General features: G+C 37.9%; 1 long non-coding RNA gene across 1 annotated transcript; it reads right to left on the reverse strand.

Annotated features, from left to right (window-relative positions):
- On the reverse strand, window positions 1,313-3,607 carry LOC109229307. The gene is made up of 2 exons (XR_002068543.1): window positions 3,016-3,607; window positions 1,313-1,627 (listed from the first exon to the last, which is right to left on the reverse strand). It is a non-coding gene; the product is annotated as an uncharacterized LOC109229307 (long non-coding RNA).

Below are 20,357 nucleotides of genomic sequence, written 5' to 3' on the forward strand. Positions count from 1 at the left end.
CTACCCCCGAAGGATATGTGTATGTTATGGATTATTGTGGGTTAAAGAGTTTTTCCAATTAAAGTGACAATTTTGAAATAGGGATTATTTTATTGTTCAGAGTCGCCACTTGGAATTGATTTTTGGGTGTTCCAAGTCACCTTTTATTTGAATCCCTATTCAAAGGAAGATTTGACTCTTTTATATCGGTCCGCGAAAACAAAGTCTGGATAAGGAATTCTGTTGACCAGGGAGAAGGTGTAAGGCATTCCCGGGGTCCCGTGGTTCTAGCACGATCGCTTTATTGACTTAAAACTTGGCTTAAATTAAATTTGAATAAACTATGCTTTATTGGATTTTTATGTTTTACCTATCCGTTTTTATTTCTTGATTATTGAATTATTAAAAAAAATAATTTGGATAATATTACGTTGTCATAGCCACGCTACGCAAGCGAATGCGTGATCGAATAACAAAATTAATTAACTTATCATAATTGCGCCTCGCAAGCGAATACGAAATCATAACAATCAATTATTTGTAGTACTTTTTTAGAAATTACTACATTTGAGAAAATTAATTCTTGAAGACTATTAAAAGGAAGGTTAGCTATCGCTCCACGCAAGCGAATCCGCAATTTTAGCCAAGGATTGATTAAATTAAAAATTAACTAAAACTAATGAATATGGCATGAGATTGTTGAATTAATTTATTAAATGTTAAACATCACGCTACGCAAGCGATTCCGTGAAGTTAAAAAATGTCGATTAATTGCCTACCATTTAAATTAATTATATAAAAAAGACTAAGTTATCTCGTAAAAGAAATTATATATATATATATATATATATATATATATATATATATATATATATATATATATATATATATATATATATATATATAGGGGTAGCCTTAGATTTCACTATTGCAAGGCACTGAGTTAGTTTAATGATTCATTAGAGAATGGGAAGCTAGTGGACTAAAATATTATTGGCCCATCTGGCATTACTAAAAATATGGGCTAGCTGAATTGTTATTTTAAATGGGCCAAGAAATGAATTTCATTTAGCCCAATGCTATATAGAAGAAAAGGGGTTATTTTGTTGTTTAAAGGGAAATGGGTCAGCTTTTATTTGATTCAATAAAGCCCAAAGCTGATACAATCTTAACTCTTTACTTAGTTTGCATTCATGACCACTAACTAAATAGTCGCAATTGTATAAACGCCCACTTTACCAAATTAGCCACTTAAATCCGGCAAAATGGCCAGATTCACAAAGATATTATTACAGCATTCCTAGAAATATATTGGCAGTGAAATTTCAATAACTAAAACGAAATCATGCTATGTGTTATACACCTAAAGTCATTCATGGCATACTTAGCATTGTTACTCGGATACAATAGCTTGTAAACATGCTTAAAAATCTAGAAACGACTTACATATCACATTAAAAAACTTACAACTCGATATTCAAGTATTATAAAGGACTATATTCACGTTATTACATGCTTGATATATAACAATAATATCCAAGCTCTTTTGTTGTCAAACTATCATCATATCAAACACATTAAATGGTGCGGCAGGTTCAAGTTGTTCCCGTTGCTGAAAAGATATACATTACGAGTCTTAAAGGATTACCTGGATAGCAAAAGAATAAACAGTAGTGAGGTGGGCAGAAACAACGGCAGAAATAGTAGAAAAAACAGCAACAACCAGCAGCAGATCAGTGTTAGAAACAACCCAGAAAATCCCGCGAAGACACTTAAAACTAGTAGCTAACAAACTCAGAACTTAGCCAAACGATTGCTCTATTTTTGCTTAATGATTTTTGCACTCTAGGAGTCACTCTAAAGCTCACAAACTTTAGCTTACTAAAGTATTCTAGCTGCTGATTTTTTTGTTCAAAGATGTGTGTTCCAGCAACTCTCAAGGTGTGTAAAAAAATGATGTTTTGAACAATGTGTGTAAAAGATGTCTTTCTTAGAGTCCAAGATCCTTTTTAGATGAGGAAAGAACTCCTCTTTATATAGGAGGAGAAACGACTTTGGAACAGATTTTATTTTGCCCAAAATCTATCCAAAATGATGGATTTTTGACCAAAAATCTGTCCAAAACCAGAATTTTGGTCAATGAACAGTTTTTCTTACCAATTGTGGACAGAATTTTGGAGTATTATACTCCAAAACAGTCCGTAATAGTAAAAGCAACCAAACAAAGGACCCTACACTCAAGTATTCTCTTTTCTTTCCCTTTCCTCTTAATTTCTCAAACCAGATTCTATGTTTAAACCAAACACATGACTCATATTACTCAAATCTTACTAAAATACACTCATAACTGTTGAAGTGATAATATACCAAGTATTTCAACACATACTATCATCAAGCATTCAACATATAGATTATCACTTCATTAGAACAAACGAACTCATGTCTTGAAAAGATCAATGACTCAACTAAACAAATTAACCATACTTCAGAATGAATCAAGATCACTGATGCCTTTGAACGATGATCAATTAACACAAATAAACAAGTTAACTGAACTTCATAACCTATATCAATCAGTTAACAGAAGAACTAACAAACAAAACTAGGAGCTAATCATTCTGACTGTCAAACGATGGTCATGAAACAACCAAACTACCAACTGCTAGTCCCAAGCAAACACGATTTAAATCTAGCAAATATTATCTAGTTAAACATGAAAAGGTAAGAACAAGGTAAACTAACAGAACTGATCATGCTTCTCAGTACATGCCAATCAAAATAGATAACAAACAAGACTAAACGAGCACATATTAACCAAAAGACTTATACTTTGAACCTAATGCATAATTCAAAATAATATACATGAGTCGAAACCAACACTTAAAACTACCTATAAATGATGTAAACGACATTGAGGCAAAACTGAAACTAATTGAAATTGAATACTACCTAATTAATGTGAGATTAAACAAGACGGAAACTAAAATATGATCCTAGTCTTAATAACGAACCAAAGAAAAAGGAATAGGGTTATACCAAACAAGGGAAGTCGATGCCAAATCGAACGAGGAGATGCCGAGGACAACGAGCCGTGACTGTCCGATATTGAAGCGCACGTTTCCTTTTAGCAGGCGCCAAAACAAACAAGTTTTGGCGTCATGCTAGAAGGGAACGAGTGCTTTTAAGTCGAGATGAAGCTAGAGTGGAGAAGCACTGGTGGTCTTGGGTGGTCGCGGCAGCGGGGTGGTCGGCAGTGGTGGGGGACGGATTTTGGGGGTAAAATTAAAGGGGAAGTGTGGATATCTTAGAGATATACATGTTCATGTGAGGCTATGTGGGGGGAGTCGCTGATTCATCACGAAATTGAGAAAGAAAGAAAGAAAATTTTGGAGGCTAGGGTTTCGGATTTGGCCGGATTTGGTGGAGTTTGAGAGCGAGTTTGAGGATTTGGGTTAGAGATATGGAAAGAGGAGGAGGATAGAAGGAGATGGAGAAAAAATGGGGTTGATTGGAGGTCGTCCCCCGCCGGTGGGCGATTTCCGGCGGAGTAGGGGCGGCGGGCGGTGGGTGGTTCATTGAGAGACGAGAGAGTAAAGAGAGGAGTGATGAAATAGATAATAGGGCAAAAATGAGGGCAAAATTTTGGCTTCTTTAGGTTTTAAATACTAATAATGAAGATTAATTTTGGACCGTTGGATCAACGGACTATGTATGGATAAGATTAAATCTCTGTCACTTAACAAAAACGACGTAGTTTTGATATAAAACTACGTCGTTTTGACCCTCCTATGGCAGCCCCATTTGGGACCGGATCTGGGCTCTTTGGGCTCCTAGTTTTGGGCCAATTTTGCTCAATTTCAATTAAAATACACTAGCCCAATCCCTTAACCCCCTAATCATCTTATTTAGTCCTAGAAAAATTATACAAGTAGAAAGAAAATCTTTTTGGGATATATAATTTAAAGATACAAACTAAAATATACAAATAAAAGGTAAAAAATATTTTTTGGTATTTAATAAAGGAAGGAAAATAAAATGCACAAATAACTACAAATCATCCAAATATTAATATTTGTAGGAGAACTAGAAGCGAGCAAAAATTAAGTATTCACAATAGTAGGTTTCAATATTTCCACTTCTGAATTGGGATCAATGATGAGGGACTTTTGAAGAGTCAAGGTTTAATTACTGTGGTACCTGCCAATAATAGTTCAAACTTTGATCAATCTGTTTTGCCTTACGACTTTAAGAGACACTTGGAATACCATCCAAATTCAGTGAATCCAATGGTTTTGAATCTTTCTCCTTCCGGCAAAATAGATAGAGAGCCTCAAACTTACACCTACACATCTTCTATTAGAAAGTATACTTTAATTGTTATATACTAATATTAATACTTAATATATTCTTCTCAAGATTCTTAACCATACCCCCAACATTGGGTGGCTGGATGAAGGGTGTTGGGCTAGAAAAAGAACTTATCCATCTTATACTAAAAATAGCTCCAATATGACATGCTTCTCTAAGTCTAGAATTTGTAACAGGAGGGACAGAGAATACAACCACTAATATTATGTTTCTGAATGGTTAGATCATTATGCATTTCAGTATATTCCTGGAGAAGTAACTATTTCCCTCTTTCATACAATTACATGCATTTATACCAATTCCTGTTCATGCCATTTTCCATCATGTCCAATCAACCAATTGTTCAAGAACAATTCACTTAAGGACAACTCAATAATAGCTTTTAAGTTTTAAGGACAACTCAATAAGTTAAGATTAAGGTAGTTTTTGGAATTGTGAAATATAAATACCTTTTCAATACATTTACCTTTTCAAGAGAAGTTATTTTATTGGCATGCTTTTGTTTAAGCTGGGTGATTTCCTCATCTTTTTTTTCAGAGAGCTTGTCGTCACCGATCTACCATAGCATCTAACCCGACCAGGCTGCTACTTTCCAAATATAGCCCTAAATGCATCTGTTGTTTCTCCGAAACTTTGACGATTCTGAAGTACAGACTGTCAAAAATAATATATTGCACATCAGTTACAAGTCAAGATAGATCGAATACTAAAATAAGTTTCAACAAGTCAAGTTAGATTAAAAAAAAGTTTAACAGACCTCAAAATTTAGCAGAATGTCAATAGATTTTTCAACGACAAGGATCGTAACCATTTTAATATGAAGTTTCAAACAAACAGAACTAATTTTTCCCCAAGTACCCACCTTATTTTGTTGCCAAACTACTACACATCATCATGTTTTCCTCTACAAACCGGTGGATAAATTTATTTCCTTGCGACAACCACAACTGAATTCACCACTATTTGCAAAAACTTCCTTTATAGGCTCTAAAAATTATTTTATAATCACAAACAAGCAAGCTTTACAATAAAGATGAAGCTTTCGAAATTTACAATGCTCTATTCATGAACAATAAACAAAAGATCAATATTTTCCAAAAAATACTCCAGATATGCGTGTTCCAGCCAAAAAATGACAAGTAAGAAAAATATGGTGGAATTAGCAGCCAAGCTTATTTCACACAAAAAACGCAAATCCAACTCTACTTAAGGAAGCAACTGTACTGTAGATAACTCCTTCGTAAATATTTCATAACTTCACCCATAAAGCTTTTATTAGTCTAGATCAGACTTCAGGCAATATATATCCATTCTTTATGTAGATACAGAATATCCTACAGATTTCGAATACTAAATTCTTGGATGGAGACCATATCTCTTACAAGTCAGTTTCTTGTAAAGATTTGAGTGTTATAGTCTGATAGTGTTAAAAGTCTTACACTATCATTGCAATTTAGCGCTGCAACAAGTTATTACTTTATTTTTTTCTAATTTTCCATATACTCCATCGTATAGTTATATTGTTATATATGAACACATACAAGTCAGCTTATCCTGATTTATTATTAAGCTGGTACGATCAACCAAACTTTTATGCAAGCAATGTTGTTTAAACAAAGGGGACAGGACAGAAAAATGAGAGGTTGGGATACACTTTGGCCATGATGAGGTAAGCGAGGAGAAGAGGAAGGATTTATTTATAAACAAATTTTACACTGCTCTATTCATGAACAATAAGCAAAAGATCAATATTTTCCAAAAGAAACTCCAGATATGCGTATGAACTTCCTTCAGTTAAAGAGAAAAAACACAATAACAAGACTTGAGTTGCAGCATGACTTACTATTGCAACTTGAGTATCCGTATGAACTTCCTTTCCTTTCTTTGTACGAGTTGTAATAAACATTTCAGACTTTGATGGTTCCTCGTTGTTCTCTTTGGTTGCGCGCTACAAATTACATCAAAGAAAATAAAGAAAAATATCATTGTGTTCCGACAAAGTACAGAAAAAAATAAAAGTCATATTACAAAGTGTCGACTATCCATACTGTTCCACTATACTTAAATCAGCTGCACAAGAACAAACATTAAGCCAAGGAAAGCCCTTGCAGTTTTTAATTTCTCCAACATTCAGCAAGTTTGCAACTTTCCACCACTTCACCATAGTTTCCAATACCTTTACATAACTTGCCTACACGTTCAAAAACTATTCGACGACTTTTTTTTCCCCTGATATGGTAAACCCAGACCCACCCCCTCCAAAACCGCCCTACAAGTGGCCCTTTCCCACATTGCTCCCCTGGTGAACCAGCCCCCAAATTTATGATCGGAGCTAAAGGGTCCTTACCACTAGGATATTCCTCCCTTTTCATTCCAAAACTTATTCCTATAACATTTTTAAATAAACAATTGACCTAATAGCATACCTGTTTGGACCAGCAATTGGATCAGAACTTCTTTATTTCTTGTTTAACCTAACTAGTTAAGAAATAACGGTTATTCGCTAAACTTCCAGTATCAAAACCCCAACATTGAGTGATCAAAAAACTTTCGAATTCAAGTTATTACGACTCAGATAATGTACACTTCTATATCAATCATAAAAAAGAAAACAAAAGTTTATACATTTTCTCTGAGAGAGTTCCATGAAAACAAATTGAGAATTATGATATGCTATTTCATAAAATCACCAATTAGTAATCAAACTATAAGCTACTCTTTAATAACTTAGTTGCAATATTTGCCCAAGTCCCGCCGAGCTTGAGGAAAATGTGATTCCCATAATCTTTCTTCAGTAGTAAATGTAACAACTTAAGCATTACAAAATACACTCTATTTTAAGAAATTATTGATCTTTGCATCGAGCTTTCTTGAAGAGCATCAACTATGATATAAAGAAGACCAACATATTTTCCAAGCATATCCATTTACATATTAGGTCGTGCCGCAATTTTCCAACTCATTCTAGTATTATAACTCAAACTAATTGGGTCAACTATACTGTAATGACCCGACCGGTCGTTTTGAGCTCTAGCGCGTCGCTCAGCAGTCTGGGGCCATGAACAGCTTCATTTCAGGTATTATGACTTGTACGCGTGGTTGGAATTGAATTTCGGGAACTCAGAGTTGATTTGGAAAGAGAATTCTCATTTCGGAAGCTTGAAGTTGAAGAAATCAACTAGGATTAGAATTTTGAGTAAACGACCTCGGAATCGGGATCTGAAGGTTCCAGCAGGTTCGTATGATGATTTCGAATTTGGGCTTATGCCCGGATCGTGTTTTGGATGACCCGGGAGCGTTTTGGCGCCTATTGTGGAAGTTGGCATTTTGGAAGAAATTTCATAAGTTTGGCTTGAAGTGAATTTCAGTGTTACCGATGTCCGTTTGAGATTCGGAGACTGGGAGTAGCTCCGCATAGTGATTCTGGAGTTGGGAGCGCAATCGAAAGTGAATTCGGAGGTCCGTAGATCATTTTGGAGCTATTTGGCTAAAGATAGAAAATTGAAGGTTTTTGAGAAGTTTGACCGGAAGTGGACTTTTTGATATCGGGGTCGGAATGCGATTCCGGAAGTTGGAGCAGGTCCGTAATGTCGAATATGACTTGCCTGCAAAATTTGGGGTCAATCGAATGAGATTTGATAGGTTTCGGCATCGGATGAGAAAGTTAGAAATTTCAAAGTTCATAAAGATGAATTTTGGCGCGATTCGTGATTTCGACGTTGTTTGATGTGATTTGAAACCTCGACTAAGTCCGTGATATGTTTCCAGACTTGTTGGCACGTTCGGACGTGGTCCTGAGGGGCTCGGGTGAGTTTCGGGGTGGTTTCAGGACCATTTCTAGGCCATTTATAACTGCAGGTTTTTGGCTACAGCAGTGTTCTATGCGATCGCGGGGAATTGGTCGCGATCGCGGTGAGTAAAATGTGAGAAACGGGCTAGTGAATCGCGATCGCGGAAAGCCTTTCGCGATCGCGTAGAATAAATATTCTACTTCACTGACTCGACTTCGGAGGGCTCATATCTCACAATCTATAAGGAATATTGAGATGATGTAAATATGACAGTTGTATCCCTTTGTGTCTAGTTTCTAGAAAAGTAAACCATTCATGATTTGGATTTGTGTACAAAGAGATATGGCTGTTATACTACAGGGTGTCCGGGAAGATGAAGAAGAAAGTTGTGTCACACATGGGCTGACTTTGATAGATTATATCTAGAAATCTATAAGGAATTGGAAAATGACCAACACATGAAAGTTGTATATCTTTGAGTCTAGTTTTCAGAACATTTAACCATTTATCATTTGGAGTTGTGTGCAAAGAGTTATGACTATTCTACTAGAGGCTGTCCGGAAGGCTGGGAAATTATTCTCCGCGATCGCGAAGCTCTTTCCGCGATCGCGAAGAGTAAATTTTGGGCTGGAAAAATTGTTCTCCGCGATCGCGATGAGTAAATACCTGGGCAGAATGGTATTTTAGCGGGTTTAGCTCATTTTTCATTTCTTCAAAGCATGGACGATTTTTGGAGAGCTTCAAGAAGGAATTTCATCATCTATGTTAAGGTAAGTTACTCTTACTCATTTCCAAGTTAAATACAAGATTATATCATGGAATTAGACATGAAAATTGTGGGAAAATTGGGATTTTTGGAAGAAAACCTAGAAACTTGATAAATTGGATTTTACCACGAATTTGAGCATGGAATTAGGAGTAAATTATATATTTGAGCTAGTGAAGCTATGGGTAGAGTATATCTTCGAGAAATTTCGGAATCCGGGCATGAGGGCCCGAGGGCATTTTGGTCATTTCACTAAGCGGAGTTGGGAATTTGTATAATTTGAATTGTTTAACAAGTATTTGAGTATATTCTCATTAGTTTGCCATTATTTGGCTAGTTTCAGAGCATTTTGCAACGATTCGAATCGTCGGGAAGGCTTGGAGGCCGTTTATGGAATTTCGGAGTGAGGTGAGTCTCTTTTCTAACCTTTAAGAGGGAAATTGTCCCAATAGGGTGAGGTTAATTGGTTATGTGCTCCTAATTGTGGGGGGCTACGTACGTACGAGGTGACGAGAGTCCGTGTGTAGCTACTATTATGCTATTGTCTGGGTAGTCTAGGACCCAAAAGCATGCTATACTTGGATTAATCGTAAACTTACTGACAACTTGAATTGCTTAAATCACATTGAATTAGTAAATGAATTTCTAAAAGGATTAAACTCCATTTTTATTAAATTGTTAAAGGAGAATTGGCTTTTAATTGGGATAAATGTTCCCGGATAAATTCCTAATTGGCTATTTGCGCATGAGTTTTGATGTGTACCTGCGTCGCATGTATAATTCGCGAGCAGGGTATGTGTTTAAATTTTGGAGCGGGCCGAACGCCTTGGCAGATTAAATAGATGCATCTATGGTTTGCGTCGTTCAACCCTCGGCAGTGCACAGTTTACATTTCTATTGGAGCGGGCCGTCGACCTCGGCATGATATGCGCATGTTTGCATTGCTTACTTGAAACTTATTAAAGTTGATATTTACTTCTTGGCCGCTACCCACTAATAAAGATAATGAAAAGTAAATCTTGAAAATCCTTTGTTAATTGTTCAAGGTGTTTACCTGTTTTACAGCTTCGTAAGTTAGAACCTGCTATATAAATCCATGATTTCCTCACATTTTAGTATATTATTATTTGACCACTAGCAAGTGGTAAAGTCGACCTCTCGTCTCTACTTCTTCGAGATTAGACGGGATACTTGCTGAGTACACATTGTTTTCGTACTCATACTACACTTGTTGTGCATTTTTGTTGCACAGGTTTATTGTGTGGCTAGTGGCTTAGTGGCATAGCAGCATGGTTGACACAGAGACTAGGTGAGCTGTATTTCCCCGAGGCGATTCCGCAGCTAGTATAGTCTCTTTTAGGATTCTATTTACTTTCTGTCCAATTGTATTCCGGACAGTTATTGTACTTATTTGGTTTCTCTTATAAATTGCTCATGTACTTGTGACACCGGGTTCTAGGATGTATTTGGGTATAAATTCAGAAATTTTAGAGTTGCTAAATATTTCATTATTAATTCTGGAGAATATACTGATGTGTTGTTTTAAATCGTATAAAAGACGTGTTTTCAAAATTATTAAAACAAGAACTTGATTAAGTATTTCAGTTGGCTTGCCTGACAGCGGTGTCCGGGCCCACCACGACCCTTAGTGGATTTTGGGTCGTAACAACCTGGTATCAGAGCACTAGGTTCCTGTTGGTCTCACGAGTCATGAGCAAGTCTAGTAGAGTCTCGCGGATCGGTACGGAGACGTCTGTACTTATCTTCGGGAGGCTACAAGGCTGTTAGGAGTACTTCCCTTCTTGATTTCCTTATCGTGCGGTTCGATTTCTTTGAGACTTATGCCTTTGATTCCTTCCTACTCAATCTTACGCGACGCGAGCGCTTGTTAGAAATCGAGAATTGAAGAATTGAAATGGCACTATAAATGTGGTGCGGGATGATTCTCCCGGTATAGTTTATTGGGCTATTATAGTCGCCTTATGGAAGGATATTCTATTGTTTCAGCTCAGTAACAGAACTTCTAAGAGCCTTGAGGCTAGGCACAGGTTGCCATGATACTTATGAGCGATTATTCCGCAGTATTGTTATGATGGTAGGATGTTTGCCTATGTGTCGGGGCAGTGAGTGACTTGAAGAGAGGTTTACTCCGTGCATGATCTAGAGATTCGGTATTTTATTCCCGGCTGGGGAAAGGCAATCAGGCTGAGAATGTTCAGGTTTGAGACGATGAGAGGATGAGACTTGGTTTTTTCAAGTGTGGTGGAGTCTTCACCGGCGGCGTGATATCATCATCCTCGGTTGAATGTGTTAAGTGGCCGGTGTGCTAGTTTTCTTCAAAATCGCCTTTGGAGCAGGGTGTTGCGGGTTAGTAATGAAGAAGCGACGGTCAGAGATCGCGGGAAGCGGTGGTTCAGGATGCAATCAGTGTTCCTAGCGTTGACGGCTCGAGAAAGACATCTTCGGAAGGGTTTAAAGTTAGTAGCGACTTGTGGGTTCAAGTGCTATGAAGATAGATTTTATTTAAGGCAACAATTGAGCAGCAAAGTATGAGGAAGGACGCGGGGGAAGTGTCAGGCGGTGTTTAAAACTTCTAGAAGGCCCGATATAAGAAGCGCAGGTCGATTGGTTGATTAAAGAATCGAGTTTTCCCGAAGTGGGAGAGTAGCGAAGTTGCATATGGGCTTGGTAGTAGGATGACTACGCGCCTAAGGAGAGTTTGGAATGATCTGGGATTTTAGTGACTGGCAATTGAAGCCTGCGGGTTTAATTTGAAGTATGGGCTGTTATGCGGCAGGAGATTTGGTATGACGGAAAGGAGCTGCTTGAAATGAAGAAGGACGCAGCATAACTCTGAATTGGAAGGGTGTTGCCTCACATTTAATTGATGTCCACGAGGGGTGAATGGACTGGTGCAGCTGGAGAGGGAGCTCGAACCTAGGATGGGTTATTGAAGTCATAGTGATTGTACCCCGTGCGGCAACGTTGGAAGATGTCGGGAAGTGAGTTCTACAGGTGGGTCGTCCCCTGTGAGCAGGTTAGCGGTCGCGTGGTTGGTGAAGCTTCTGCAAAGAATTATATTGGTTATACAACAAAGAGATCGGTCGTGCGAATGTGGTTGATGATTCAGAATATGAAAATGGGGATTTACAGAAAGATTCCGAGAATTTGTGGCGGATGATTGCGTAAGGTTATGTCAACAAGAGATAAAGGATTCTGGTGAGTTCCAGAGTTGTGTAATAGTGGCTTCAAGCTAAGTGGGAGAGTCCCACCGCCTAAGATTGGGTTGTATGGTTAACTACTTGCGAGGTTTCCGTTTATTTGCATATCGATGGGTTGTTTCAGCTACGGGAAAAGACCATAAGTGGTAATTTGAGCAAGGAATTGGAAAGGTGTGCTATTGTTGGCCTTGCTGGCTCATGTTCAAATATTGGAAAGGATTTGGGATTTGTGTTTTGTATGGATGCGGGTTCCAAGGGAAGTGATTCTGCTAAGTGCTTCGTCAAGAGGGTGTTCATGTGCTAGAAGATTGATGGAGTTGATTATATTCGGGGCCAAGTCGGAGCGGGTGGCTCTCAGCAGCGGTCCTAATGGATTCAAATGGGTAAAAGTGTGGTTCCTAATGAGGTCGAGCTTATAGGTACGGTTAAGAATCAAGCTTTGTAGCAGCTTATGAGAAGGGGCACAGGATGTTCTATGATGTTTTGACTTGCAGTGTAGCATTTGGGAGGTATGAAATGGTTTATGGGATTTGAGACAACATGGTCTCGCGATTCAAGGTCACTCGGGATGAGTGCAGATGGAGTATGTTATGTGTTGAATGGAGCTAGTATTATTTCTAAGGCAATCCAGGATAAATCGAAAGAAGGTAGATTGATTAGCCACAGTTGAATTGGCATATTGGGTGCAGTAAGTGATATAGAATTTGAAGTGAGGATCGGGGTTGCAGTTCAGTGGTGACAAGGATGTCGCGAGCTCGGACGAGCAGGAAAGGAGTTTCGATGTTTAAAGTAAGTTGGTGGTTTTTTCAGTATCACCTGAAATCGGTATTTTATGAAGAAGGCTTTGCATCCTGGTTAGGGGTTCTTGATCGCTTTTTAGTGTTAGAGCGGCCGCTGGTTTGGATGTACGGACCTGTTATGTGTTTCGGAAGGTTGTGGGAGCGTGTCCCACAGGAAGATTGTATAAGTGTGACATGTATTCACTTGATTGATTAAAGATTTAAACGAAGTATGAGGATTGTGGTGATATCATTAATTTGAGAATTTATGCCTGGACGCCACTCGGTTTATTGGGTTGTGGACTGTGGAGTTTGCTCCGGTTATGATGGGTGATCTTGTGTGTTGTGAGAGAAAGGGGAGTTATTATGGACCTTTGAAAGGTTATTAGCCTAGTTCAGTGAGATCAGAATCAGCTGGAGGTGTATAGATGAATTTAAATGTGAATATGGGCCTTATATCAGGCCGAATGTGCTCATTTCAGCATAAGCGCTCCTTATGCAGGAGTAATCAGACGTGGGGTGTTATTTCGTCGTCAGCTATTTCATGTAATGATATATCGCGCCGTGTGAGTTGTGAGATGGCTTGGTGAATTTCTTATGCATTGAGGTTCCGCGTAAAGGTGATGTTATATGAGCAGGATGGCTCTTGAGACTCAGATTGTATATCGCACCTCAGTTGTGCTTGAGTTTGTGGATTATAGCGTTATATGTCTCCCCAGGGAATGGTATTATACACTTAGCGTGTTTATGAATGATATTCAGTATTTTGTTGTAACGAGCAATTTAGCTTGATGTACATCTCCTTATGTGAGTTCCATGTGTGGATCGGGTGGCACGCCGCCATGGTTATGTTGTGTGGATCGGGTGGCACGCCGCCATGGTTATGATTGCTCGGATCGGGTTGCGCGCTGCAACAGTGTGATGTTCAATACAGTTCCCCATATCTGTTTATGGTGTTCTGTTTCCTATTTTCTGAAGGAAGCTCATATTAGCTATGCGCCCACGTCGCATGTATGATTCGCGAGCGGGGTAATTGAATTTCCTTTTTCAGAGTTCGTTTTCCTTTTGTATCGCATTCTAATTGGTAGCCTATTGGCACATTGTGGCATAATATGAGACTTTTGATCATGTCCGGGACGGCTTATAGCCGGAGCAATTCGTACTGGGTGAGACGAGATCGTTTGATTTAGGATCGGTGCAATCTGATTATATGAAGTATATTAAGGAGCTAAGACCATTATTTGGTTCAGAATGAGGTGATGGTTCTTGTCAGGGGTATAGACTCAATGATTGGTTGACTCGGCAGTTGGTTATGAATTTCTACACATCTATTCCGTCGTGGCGGTATTGTAAGAGTTAGAGCAAGACCTATGTAGGTCATGAGGTGCAATGGGAGCATCGGATTCGTGGAATTTTGACTAAGTTGATAAGAAAATGTTATTGTGGTCCGGTGAGTAAAGTGATGCTAGGGGTGAATTCAGCAAAGTTATGCAGCCATGTTTGGGTACAGCATGTAGTGATTGATATGGTGATCTTATGTTGGAACAGGTCGGGCATAGAATTCCAGATGTTGGAATTGGGCTCTAAGGCTTATTTTCTTGAATAAAAGGGAATATCTTCAGAATTGATCGAGCTAAGGAACTCAACTGAGTTGTGGTAGCACGAGAAGATGCATGAGGTGTTAAACAGTGATTTCAGACTACTTCAGTATAGTTCTCAGCACGTTCGAGGACGAATGTATGTTTAAGTGGGAGAGAATGTAACGACCCGACCAGTCGTTTTGAGCTCTAGCGCGTCGCTCAGCAGTCTGGGGTCATGAACAGCTTCATTTAAGGTATTATGACTTGTACGCGTGGTTGGAATTGATTTTCGGGAACTCAGAGTTGATTTGGAAAGAGAATTCTCATTTCGGAAGCTTAAAGTTGAAGGAATCAACTAGGATTGGAATTTTGAGTAAACGACCTCGGAATCGGGATCTGAAGGTTCCTGCAGGTTCGTATGATGATTTCGGACTTGGGCGTATGCCCGGATCGGGTTTTGGATGACACGGGAGCGTTTTGGCCCCTATTGTAGAAGTTGGCATTTTGGAAGAAATTTTATAAGTTTGGCTTGAAGTGCATTTCAGTGTTACCGATGTCCGTTTGGGATTCCAAGACTGGGAGTAGCTCCGCATGGTGATTCTGGATTTGGGAGCGCGATCGGAAGTGAATTCGGAGGTCCGTAGGTCATTTTGGAGCTATTTGGCTAAAGATAGAAAATTGAAGGTTTTTGAGAAGTTTGACCGGAAGTGGACTTTTTGATATCGGGGTCGGAATGCGATTCCAGAAGTTGGAGCAGGTCCGTGATGTCGAATATGACTTGCCTGCAAAATTTGGGGTCAATCGAATGAGATTTGATAGGTTTCGGCATCGGATGTGAAAGATAGAAATTTCAAAGTTCATAAAGATGAATTTTGGCGCAATTCGTGATTTTTACGTTGTTTGATGTGATTTGAAGCCTCGACTAAGTCCGTGATATGTTTCCAGACTTGTTGGCATGTTCGGACGGGGTCCCGAGGGGCTCGGGTGTGTTTCGGGGTGGTTTTGGACCATTTCTAGGCCATTTATAACTGCTGGTTTTTGGCTACAGCAGTGTTCTATGCGATCGCGGGGAATTGGTCGCGATCGCGGTGAGTAAAATGTGAGAAACGGGCCAGTGAATCGCGATCGCGGAAAGCCTTCCGCGATCGCGTAAAGTAAATATTCTGCTGCACTGACTCGACTTCGGAGGCTCATATCTCACAATCTATAAGGAATTTTGAGATGATGTAAAAAAGAAAATTGTAGCCCTTTGTGTCTAGTTTCTAGATAAGTAAACCATTCATGATTTGGATTTGTGTACAAAGAGATATGGCTGTTACACTACAGGATATCCGGGAAGATGAAGAAGAAAGTTGTGTTACACATGGGCTGACTTTGAAAGATTATATCTAGAAAGTTATAAGGAATTAGAAAATGACCAATACATGAAAGTTGTATATCTTTGACTCTAGTTTTCAGAACATTTAACCATTTGTCATTTGGAATTGTGTGCAAAGAGTTATGACTATTCTACTAGAGGCTGTCCGGAAGGCTAGAAAATTGTTCTCCGCAATCGCGTAGCTCTTCCAGCGATCGCGAAGAGTAAATTTTGGGCTGGAAAAATTGTTCTCCGCGATCGCGAAGCATTTTCCGCGATTGCGATGAGTAAATACCTGGGCAGAATGATATTTTAGCGGGTTTAGCTCATTTTTCTTCATTTCTTCAAAGCATGGACGATTTTTGGAGAGCTTCAAGAAGGGATTTCGTCATCTATGTTAAGGTAAGTTACTCCTACTCATTTTCAAGTTAAATACAAGATTATATCATGGAATTAGACATGAAAATTATGGGAAAATTGGGATTTTTGGAAGAAAACCTAGAAACTTGATAAATTGGATTTTACCACGAATTTGAGCATGGAATTAGGAGTAAATTATATATTTGAGCTAGTGAAGCTATGGGTAGAGTATATCTTCGAGAAATTTCGGAATCCGGGCACGTGGGCCCGAGGGCATTTTGGTCATTTCACAAAGCGGAGTTGGGAATTTGTATAATTTGAATTGTTAACAAGTATTTGAGTATATTCTCATTAGTTTGCTGTTATTTGGCTAGTTTCAGAGCATTTTGCAACGATTCGAATCGTCGGGAAGGCTTGGAGGCCGTTTATGGAATTTCGGAGTGAGGTGAGTCTCCTTTCTAACCTTGTAAGAGGGAATTGTCCCCATAGGTGAGTTAATTGGTTATGTGCTCCTAATTGTGGGGGGGCTACGTACACACGAGGTGACGAGAGTGCGTGCGTAGCTACTATTATGCTATTGTCCGGGTAGTCTAGGACCCAGAAGCATGCTATACTTGGATTAGTCGTAAACTTACTGACAACTTGAATTGCTTGAATTACATTGAATTAGTAAATAAATTTCTAAAAGGATTAAACTCCATTTTTATTAAATTGTTAAAGGAGAATTGGCTTTTAATTGGGATAAATGTTCCCGGATAAATTCCTAATTGGCTATTTGCGCATGAGTTTTGATGTGTACCTGCGTTGCATGTATGATTCGTGAGCAGGGTATGTGTTTAAATTTTGGAGCGGGCCGAACGCCTCGGCAGATTAAATAGATGCATCTATGGTTCGCGCCGTTCGACCCTCGGCAGTGCACATTTTACATTTCTGTTGGAGCGGGCCGTCGACCTCGGCATGATATGCGCATGTTTGCATTGCTAACTTGAAACTTATTAAAGTTGATATTGCCTTCTTGGCCGCTACCACTATAAAGATAATGAAAAGTAAATCTTGAAAATCCTTTGTTAATTGTTCAAGGTGTTTACCTGTTTTACAGCTTCGTGAGTTAGAACCTGCTATATAAATACATGATTTCCTCACATTTTAGTATATTATTATTTGACCATTAGCAAGTGTTAATGTTGACCTCTCGTCTCTACTTCTTCGAGATTAGACGGGATACTTGCTGAGTACACGTTGTTTTCGTACTCATACTACACTTGCTGTGCATTTTTGTTGCACAGATTTATTGTGTGGCTAGTGGCTTAGTGGCATAGCAGCATGGTTGACACAGAGACTAGGTGAGTTGTATTTCCCCGAGGCGATTCCGCAGCTAGTATAGTCTCTTTTAGGATTCTATTTACTTTATGTCCAATTGTATTCCGGACGGTTATTGTACTTATTTGGTTTCTCTTAGAAATTGCTCATGTACTTGTGACACCGGGTTCTGGGATGTATTTGGGTTTAAATTCAGAAATTTTAGAGTTGCTAAATATTTCATTATTAATTCTGAAGAATATACTGATGTGTTGTTTTAAATCGTATAAAAGACGTGTTTTCAAAATTATTAAAACAAGAACTTGATTAAGTATTTCAGTTGGCTTGCCTGACAGCGGTGTCCGGCGTCACCACGACCCTTAGTGGATTTTGGGTCGGACATGTCTTAATTGCATAATCTGGAAACTGTGCTCTTAGTCTTATTAATTGAGCTAGTAACCTCGCAAAGGCCAAATTGTTGGTTGATAACAAGCACACATATGACCATCTTGTAGATGTATCGATCAAAACCATATAATATCTGAATGGTTCACATGGCAGGTGTACATGCCCACATATATCACCCTGTATACGTTCCAAAAATGGAGGAGATTCAACTCCAACTTTAATTACTGATGGTCTAGTAATCAGTTTGCCTTGAGAACATGCAGCACAAGAAAATTCTTTAGTTTGAAGAATCTTCCGGTTCTTCAATAAATGGCCATGTGAATTCTTAATTATTTTGCGCATCATATAATAATCGGGATGGCCCAACCGGTCATGCCAAATAATAAAATCACTAGTAAACCCTTTATTTACTATAACATGTGATTCGACTACACTAATACTAGTGTAGTATAATCCGGAGGAAAATGCAGGAAGTTTTTAAGAACATACTTCTTTTCCGCTTTATTGTAATAATATAAAAATATTTAATCTTTCCTTCATCGATGGTCTCAATATGTAGCCATTTGGTGAATATATTTGAAACTCAACAAGTTTCTTTGAGACCTATTACAATATAATGCATCATTAACAACCATATAGTTCCTCCTGGTAGTAATACAGTCGCTCTTTCAGAGCCCTCAATTAATTTTGTACTACCATATATTGTTATGATATTGGCTTCTTTCATAATTAAATAAGAGAAATATCTCATAGCTCTTAATATGGTGTGCGTCGTAGCACTATCCAGAAGACATATTTCTTCTTTATTATTCATACGGCCAACTGAAGACTGGGAAGTTTTTATATTCTTCATAAAGAAAAAGAAAAAAAAAATACATCATAAGTAATATTGAAAAATTTAACAACCAAAGAAACTATACTTAGGAAAGTAAATACTAACAACATAAAACGTTTTATTCAAAAATATGAACTTCATAAAAAAAAATATTCTTATAATTTTCCCCAGTAATAAGTCTTCAGTTATGATGCTCAAAGAAGTCTTCAACTTCTAAATGAGTAATATCTGCAAGGCCTTCAAAAGTATCATCTTTATAGGTAAGGTATGCTACAACTTTGTCATGATTATTCATAGGGCCCGCCTCAACATCATTTTAAAAATGTCAAGTGAGTCCTAACTTTATTTTGTTTCCCTTTTATAGAGGCTTGATAAAGTTTGACAAAATATTCAGGCGTACGTCATATTCATGCCCAATAATTTTTCATACCATATCGGTGGACATTATTACCTTTGCCTTTTGAAGGATTATTTTGAGAACTCTTATTGTTCTCTTGTTTATACCGACCACTAGCATGGTGATTATTATTTGCCCTCATATATTTATATGGCCATGATAATTATTTTGTCTTCTTTCAGACTTTTGATTTATCGCTATCACATTCGCTTCTAGGAATGGAGCTGATCTGATACTGGGGCGAACTTCATGATTTTTTATTAAAGTGTGTCATTTTTACACTGCCATTATTATATCATCAACATGGGCCATTGGGACCTGAACCCAATGTATTACCTATATAAGACATGTTAGGCTATAATATGACGGGACTTGAACCCAACATCTTATCATCATGGTGCACCAGGACTTGAACCTGGTGTCTTAACCTCATGGTGCAGTGGGACATGAACCCATTTTCTTGTGTTCATATAATATTTACCATAAATTATCTCATTCTCTTTAGAGAATGAAACATAATTTTAGATCGCCACAAATTCAAGTATTGATAAATTTAATATAGTATAAACTATCTTACAAGTAGAAATTAATCTACATGATAAAAAAATTGTAACAAGTAGTATGCCTTAAATATTCAGGGTATAAATATATACATGTCATGAAGGCATATTAACAGTAGTGAATCACTAAAACAATAAAGAGATATTATAGTTGTTCCATGCAAATTCACTAATAACTTTCAACACACTGATTCATATGTACTATAACTAGTAGTCCCATTCAATTTGCTATATATTACAAATATTTGCCATCGTCCAAACTTACGTAAATATAAATACCGAAGATTCAATAACTAATACCTTTCGGAATTAAGCAAAGCAGGATGTTATCATTACTATTCCATTAAAAAATATCACGCACGTCAAGATTATTAGTTTCAAAGATCAAAGGATTTTAAATCAAATGTTATACCTAACAATAAACAGAATTCCTCCTAATATTTCACAAGGTTCTTTCAATATCATATCAAAGTAATGATAGCATGCTTTCCAATTTCATAAGGTTAAACTTAGAACAAGCTGGCATGACAAATTTAATTAAAGCTTATTGTTTTTTTCAAATACCAAGTCATGTATATCCAAAGCAAAGTCATGCATGTAGTGATTTGTAAAACTCAAATACGGTAGAAGCAAATGGATGTGTACTTGATTTTGTAA

Source organism: Nicotiana attenuata, chromosome 7 (genome assembly GCF_001879085.1).
Source record: "Nicotiana attenuata strain UT chromosome 7, NIATTr2, whole genome shotgun sequence".
Classification (NCBI taxonomy): domain Eukaryota; kingdom Viridiplantae; phylum Streptophyta; class Magnoliopsida; order Solanales; family Solanaceae; genus Nicotiana; species Nicotiana attenuata.